This window comes from Triticum aestivum, chromosome 6A (assembly GCF_018294505.1).
Source record: "Triticum aestivum cultivar Chinese Spring chromosome 6A, IWGSC CS RefSeq v2.1, whole genome shotgun sequence".
Taxonomy (NCBI): domain Eukaryota; kingdom Viridiplantae; phylum Streptophyta; class Magnoliopsida; order Poales; family Poaceae; genus Triticum; species Triticum aestivum.
In genome coordinates, this window is record NC_057809.1 from 369,634,785 (window position 1) to 369,641,807 (window position 7,023).

At 41.7% G+C, this 7,023-nt stretch overlaps 1 long non-coding RNA gene across 1 annotated transcript; it reads right to left on the reverse strand.

The window, feature by feature from the left end:
- Positions 1 to 697: 697 nt before the first annotated feature.
- On the reverse strand, positions 698 to 5,876 carry LOC123127568 (uncharacterized). Its single transcript, XR_006462628.1, has 3 exons — positions 4,318 to 5,876; positions 3,418 to 3,554; positions 698 to 1,022 (listed from the first exon to the last, which is right to left on the reverse strand). It is a non-coding gene; the product is annotated as an uncharacterized lncRNA (long non-coding RNA).
- Positions 5,877 to 7,023: the final 1,147 nt, after the last annotated feature.

A 7,023-nucleotide genomic window follows, 5' to 3' on the forward strand; every position in this document is an offset into this window, starting at 1 on the left:
ACACATAACTCACAATACAAATCGTCATCGAACGTTAAGAGTGCGGACCCTACGGGTTCAAGAACTATGTAGACGCATCTCCGGTCAATAACCAATAGCAGAACCTGGATGCTCATATTGGTTCCTACATATCTACGCAGATCTTTATCGGTCAAAGCGCAATAACAACATACGTCATTCCCTTTGTCATCGGTATGTTACTTGTCCGAGATTCGATCGTCGGTATCTTTATACCTAGTTGAATCTCGTTACCGGCAAGTCTCTTTACTACACCATGACCAAAATTTAGGGGACACTAGATCTGCCAGGAAAACTAGCTATTGGAGGCAGACTATCTGTCAGGAATGAGTTTTACCGGCATTTACAAACCGCCCTTGAAAGTCCTGTCGGGAAAAACAATTTCCGGCAATTAGTACAAACCCCGGTATATTCTCTGCCCTTCATGTTCGTACCTTTGTTGGCAGTTAGAACTATTTCCGACATACAACATTTTCCCGACAGACTGACAATTCAGGGCAGATTGAAGAGTTCCCCGGCAGTCAGACTACCAGTATTTGTGTCCCCTGGGAACACACAATTCTCCTATAGGTATACATGTATTTGAAAAGTTATCATTTATCTTCACTCCATTTTGTGCCACCTATATATAACACAACACATGCATACAGTAATTAAGATTGCATCACTCAAGAGATAATGTGTGTGTGTATAAGGAATCCATCATCCATCCATAGTTTTGCAAGTCTCCATCATCCATACATAGGTTCATAAGACCAGTATCGTAGGTCAGCCAACAGCACAAGATCATGCATGCCTGGATGCACACATGGGCATACAAGTCCAGTTACAGGACAACCAAAAGCACAACCATCCATCAGGTCTACATGCACACATGAGTACATTTGTAGGTTCACAAGTAAAAGTTTTACATTATGGAGAAAACCGAAACCAGCAAAAGACCCTTTTAGCTCACCAAACACACCTCTAGAACCTTGTGGATGCAAAGGCATTATACTTGTGACCTGTTAATAAAAAGAGAATGACCAATTAGATCAGCTCGGATGAACACATGTTCCAAACATAGAAGTTGCACGGGCTAAAAACCCAAATCGACTCATCCAGATGAAAAAGATATGTGTGTGTCGCCCTATACTTTGCATTCCACAAGGCACAAACAGAATGTGTGTATGTAGTCATAGGAACAGATTATGCACTATACAACCTATCATTATAAATATTTATCTATAGTGATCTTCTTTTGGTGTATTAGTTTCTCCTGATTGTTGTGAAGTAAATAGAACATTAAAAAATTGAAGGTAATCACTAGCAATCCAGTGGTAATGCATACTGTCTTCTGTTTTTTTGTACATGTTTGTTCTGTGTAGTGTGTACTAGTGCTAGACAGTGAGAATCAATAGTTATGAGAATGTATACCAACTGAACAGTACTCTAATTAATATGCTGCTTGGTTTCAGAAAAAATGTTGATCCAACAAAAAGAAAAAGAGTTTGCAGGCACTTAAATCATTTGCTGAAATGAATATAGGCTGCTCAAAATAAAAGAATGTTGGTTTACTGAATATGTACTTTTGTGGTCCCTTTATTAGTCCATGATGTGTTGTCCAAAGTGTGCAAAGTTTAAGTAGTAGCTGCAGAATTGTTTAAGAAACAGAGTTTCTCGTTGATTCCTAATAAAAGGACAACAACATCTGATTGGAAGTATGCACATCTTCTGGGTAATAAAAAAAGTACTAGTTTCTCAGGAGACATGCTTGATTCAGAAAATAACATATCTTTATGATTGCTTTTCAATAGAATGGCCCTTGTGATCGGTACTAAATTTGTTATTTCAAATGAACTAAATATAAAGCACCCATGATAAGGTCTAATTGTTGCAAGAGCTAGTTCATTATACGCCTTGTCTATATAATAATGAAACCAAAAGGTTGACCTGCTGTCATGGTTGTTTCTGCATACCTTTACGAACAACCTCGATGTGCATACATAGAATTATCAATAGGAAGCAATTTGAGAAACCTACAATTCTAAAATAGACATGATCTTAAAGAAATTTTACATATCTACGAGTCCATGCAATAGATCACACGAGAGCATTCACCATGGTCCTCAGATTCCAATAAGGGCATTGCAAAATAGCATACCATTCTTCTTTTAGTTGTTTCTTAAGCTGGGATAACCCTTTTTAACTATAAGCCATGCTCTGGAATGAAAGCATGCAGATGTGTGCAGCCATGGTCAAGCCAATCACTTAGTGCTATGTTTCTTACTGCTTTTATGTTACTTAAAAGGAGATATATATCAAAAGAGACAGTCTTTCATTACAGAACAATAAGGGTGCGTTTGGATTGGAACCAAAGCTGACCCTACCAAAATATTGGCTCGCCCTTGAATTTTGGTAGTCGTTTGGATGGTTGCCAGCGAACTGGCTCGCCCAGCCCGCCAGCACCGCACCCATGTATTTCTCGCCAACGAGCGGGCGATTCCAGGGCGCTCAAAAGCTGCGCCAAAATATTGGCAGGGCGACTTGCCCCCTCTGATTGGTGGGTCCCATGTACTTTCTTTTTTTATTTCTATATCTAGTGCATGCAAGCTAGTGTTTCGGTTTCTTAAGATTGTAATTAACGATGTACCCACACAATTAGCGACCGCATGCACCGGGATAAGCCGCTTCTGCAGGAACTTGCTGTGCATGTCAGTTTTCTTTTTGTTGTTTTTTTCTGTTTGACTGCAAAACAGGCTTTCGTCATGTTAGAAAGTTACGGAAGACAAATGTTTTTATCAAATCGGTATGGTGCAAACGAATTGTTGATCTCTTTCTATTCGAATGAAACCAATTGTTGATCTATTCTGCCAACTTTTTGGACATACGATGGCTACAAACCAAACAGAAACAGCTAGCCAAAATTTTGGTCATACCCTTGCATTGGTCATGCCAAAAATTTGGTGGGGCTAGTATGGGCTCAAACCAAACACATCCTAAAGCATGAATGTCTCGTTTGATCAGTGCTCCACATTTTTTGCTGAATATATTTCATGGTTAGAGAATCTCAGTATGCTCAACTGGATGGAGTATTGTTAAACCATGAGGAAAAGTTTATATATGAGGTTAGAGAAAAACTGAACCAAAGTTTTTGGGATAACAATAAACATGGACAGGGGTATTCAGTTTTCTTATTTTACACGTATTTTATATCTGATAACCCCTCACCTGAGTGTTTGAGGCACAAACAGATCTGGATAAATGCTGCCTACAGGAAGGTCATGATGTTGTAACATCCATAGTTTATAATTTCTTGATTTCTTTTATTAATGGTTTAAGAAATTAGGTCGTAGCTCTGCTTTATAGATAAAAAACTAGCATCCACAAGATGTATCAACGCACAAGGGCGACCGTCACCTTTGCCTTGTTGTTTTGTTCATACAAGACTTGGAATGAACTCATTCAACCTCTATGTGACAAGCCTTACATTCCCTGTTCGCAAATCTTCATATGTAGCAGCATCATCTCTTTATCCTCTGTTTGCCATTCTTTTCCTGAAAAGAAACATCATCTTAGAATCAGTATAAGTGTTATGCAATCTAAAATAGAAGAACAAAGAGGCACTCTGCAGGAATACTTAAATATAAAAGACATAATTAGCAATAGTGCGTCTTATGCACAGGGCATAGCCTGAAGTAGAGGAACATTACAAAATACTAAAAGAGCTTTTTAAGCTACATATTTATCCTTCTTAACCTGACTGACAATTGTACATCTATATCTTTTCTAATACGAGGTGCATCTAGAAAATCAGGCTGGAGATTTACATTAGCATCTAAACCAAGGAACAGAATCATAGGTTCATCAACCTTCTCAAAGTTTTCATTTCTTTTCCAAGAATATTCAAAAGGATTCCTGGCTTCAAATGGACAACACTACATGAATCTTTGTTAATGGAATCTTGGACAGAATACGCTTGAGTTGCTTGGGGAGGCAGAAATAATTGTTCGTCAGACAAGTTCTCACCAGAGTTAAATAAATGCTTAGAGTTCATACTTGTGATTCCAAATATATCAAAGTTTACCCACTTGCCGTGTACACGGTCGTCAAACGAACAACATTCAAAAGAGCACAATATTTCCGTTGTGGTGATGGTCCAATTCAAGAATTTCCATTATCACACCACAATATATTTTACTCCCTATGATACAACTATGTAATGATAGAAACAAATTACGAGGTATTCAAAATGTAGTCAAACGATGCCACATGATGGAAGGACCATTATAAGTCTTCAACTAGGATCAAGAATCTCACCAAAACTGTGAAGTTGTACTTCTTCGATTATTTATGGATGCAGCTTATCTCAACTTGTGAACCTAGACCTGAACATCAACACTAAAATGTTATTCCTGAAGACCTTGTCTACAAACATCAATCTATCTATTAAATTAAAATCAAAGTTCAAAAAAGCGCTAGGCGCTAATTATGCGTTTGGGCACCTACTTGCGCTTTTCTAGCTTAGGCGTGATTAGGCGAAATTAGACGCAATTAGGCGTTAGTACTGTAACGTGAATAAATAAGCTAGATGGGCTGGGCTAGCCCACTAAACCATAGGCCCATCTTCATATCCTCCTACTAAAAGCTCTCGTCTGCTGCAGTCGATAGGAAATTTAGGTTTCCTCCTCACGCCGCCTCCCCCCCTCGTCCTTTCTGTCTCGTTGCACGAGGCTGCCTCCCTCCCTCTTCCTCTGTCCCTTGTCGGAGAAGCTCGATCCCTCGCCGGAGAAGCTCAATCCCTCGCCGGAGAATCTCGATTTGTCGTCGGGGCAGTTGAATCCCTCGTCGGAGAGGATGAATCCTCGCAGGGGAGGTCGAATCCTCGCCGGGGAGACTGATTTCTCACCTCAGAAAGCTGATTCCTCGCCGGAGAGGCTGATTTCTCGCCGGAGGACCTCGCCGGCCGCTTTTTTGAGCGCCTAGGGCCAAAGCTGAGGCGCTATGCCAACGCCCAGCGCTTAAGCGCGCCTAGGCGAGCGCCTAATAGCGCCTTCTTGAACAGTGATTAAAATTAGTCCTAGAAAAAAAGATCATCTAGAATGAATTATTAACTGGAACAGATCTATAAGCACCAAGAAAATGAACTGGCTATGCAAATTAGACTGCATGTTACATTTTGAGTCATATACGTACGGAAATATCATAAGCACACTGTTCGAACAGACGATGCAATTCCGAATTTGCAAATAAGAATATAAAATTGTATGTTTTTCGACGCACATAATGCAAAATCGGTTTCAGAAGCCAGCCATACAAAATTAACTACTCCAGATCGAAGATTGAGGGGATCCTGCTCACCTCTGCCTTCCCCTTCTCTAGATCGAGGATGAGCAACTCACCTCCTAGCCAGAACAACACGTGTTCGCTTCACCTCCTCCACAACCAAGCCACCGCCCCGTGCTCGCTTCCCCACCTCCACAACCAAGCCACCGCCCCATGCTCATCCACCCAGCTTCGACTGTGAAGGCCAGATCCAGCACGGACGCGCGTGGCGGCGGCCAGATCGAGCAAGATGCGTTGAGTGGCGCCTGGATCCAGGCGCGTGGAGGAGCCCCATGACCCCGTCCTCCCTCTCTCTGTCTCAGTTTAGGGGAATTACATCGACGGCGCCTTGCAGCCAGCGCGCGAGTGCGACATCAACGGGGTGTGATGTGGCAGGCCGGGCAGCGTGGATTCAGATGGGGGTGTGGTGTGGGAGATGGGGGTATATGGGTTCGGCGGCGTGGTGGTTGGGGAATGGAGCCGTGGCCCTTGGCCGGGCGGTGTGGATCGGGGGATGCGAAAGAGGTGGTGTTAACGGCGATGAGTGCGGCGGCTGGGTCGTCCTGTGGTGGGGAGCGGGGAAACAGAGTAATTTCACGGCCACGTGGCGCGTGGAGGCCGCTACGCGTGACTTCTGCTGTTTTGTCTGGCTCGCGCGCTTTTGCCGCAAATTTTTCAGTCACCGGCATTGTGTTTGCCCCCGTTTAGTTTCTAGGGCAATTACATTGACCCTAAACTTGCCGGCAGGTACATTTCCACTCTTGCCATATCATTCCCGGTAGATAATTTGACCTACAAATACTTGCCCGGTCATTAAATCTTTACCGATAGTTAATTGACCTAAATTCTTTGCTTTTCTCGGCAGTTGATTGCCCTTATGTTTTTACTGTGGTATAGTGTTTACTCGTTCTGTAACGCATCATCTCGTAACTAACTCATTAGTCACATTGCTCAGAGATACCTCTTCGTTACTCGGAATGAAAAATCCATCTATCCAGCCCAACAAACACCTTCGGAGACACCTGTAGAGCATCTTTATAATCATCCAGTTACGTAGTGACGTTTGATAGCACACAAGGTGTTCCTCCGGTATCCGGGAATTGCATAATCTCATAGTCAGAGGAATATGTATTAGTCATGAAGAAAGCAATAGAAATAAAACTTAACGATCATTATGCTAAGCTAACGGATGGTTCATGTCCATCACATCATTCTCTAATGATGCGATCACGTTTATCAAATGACAACACATGTGTATGGTCAAGAACCTTAACCATCTTGGATCAACGAGCTAGTCAAGTAGAGGCATACTAGGGACACTCTGTTTTGTCTATGTATTCACACATGTATTAAGTTTCCGGTTAATACAATTCTAGCATGAATAATAAACATTTATCATGATATAAGGAAATATAAATAACGACTTTATTATTGCCTCTAAGGCATATTTCCTTCAGTGTCCCAGTCGCACTAGATTCAATAATCTAGATTAAATAGTAACGATTCTAACACCCATGGAGTCTTTGTGTTGATCATGTTTTTCTTGTTGAAGAGACTTAGTCAACGGGTCTGCAACATTCAGATCCGTATGTATTTTGTAAATCGCTATGTCTCCCTCCTTGACTTGATCGCGGATGGAGTTGAAGTGCCTATTGATGTGTTTGTTTCTCTTGTGAAATCTAGATTCCTTCGCTAAGGCAA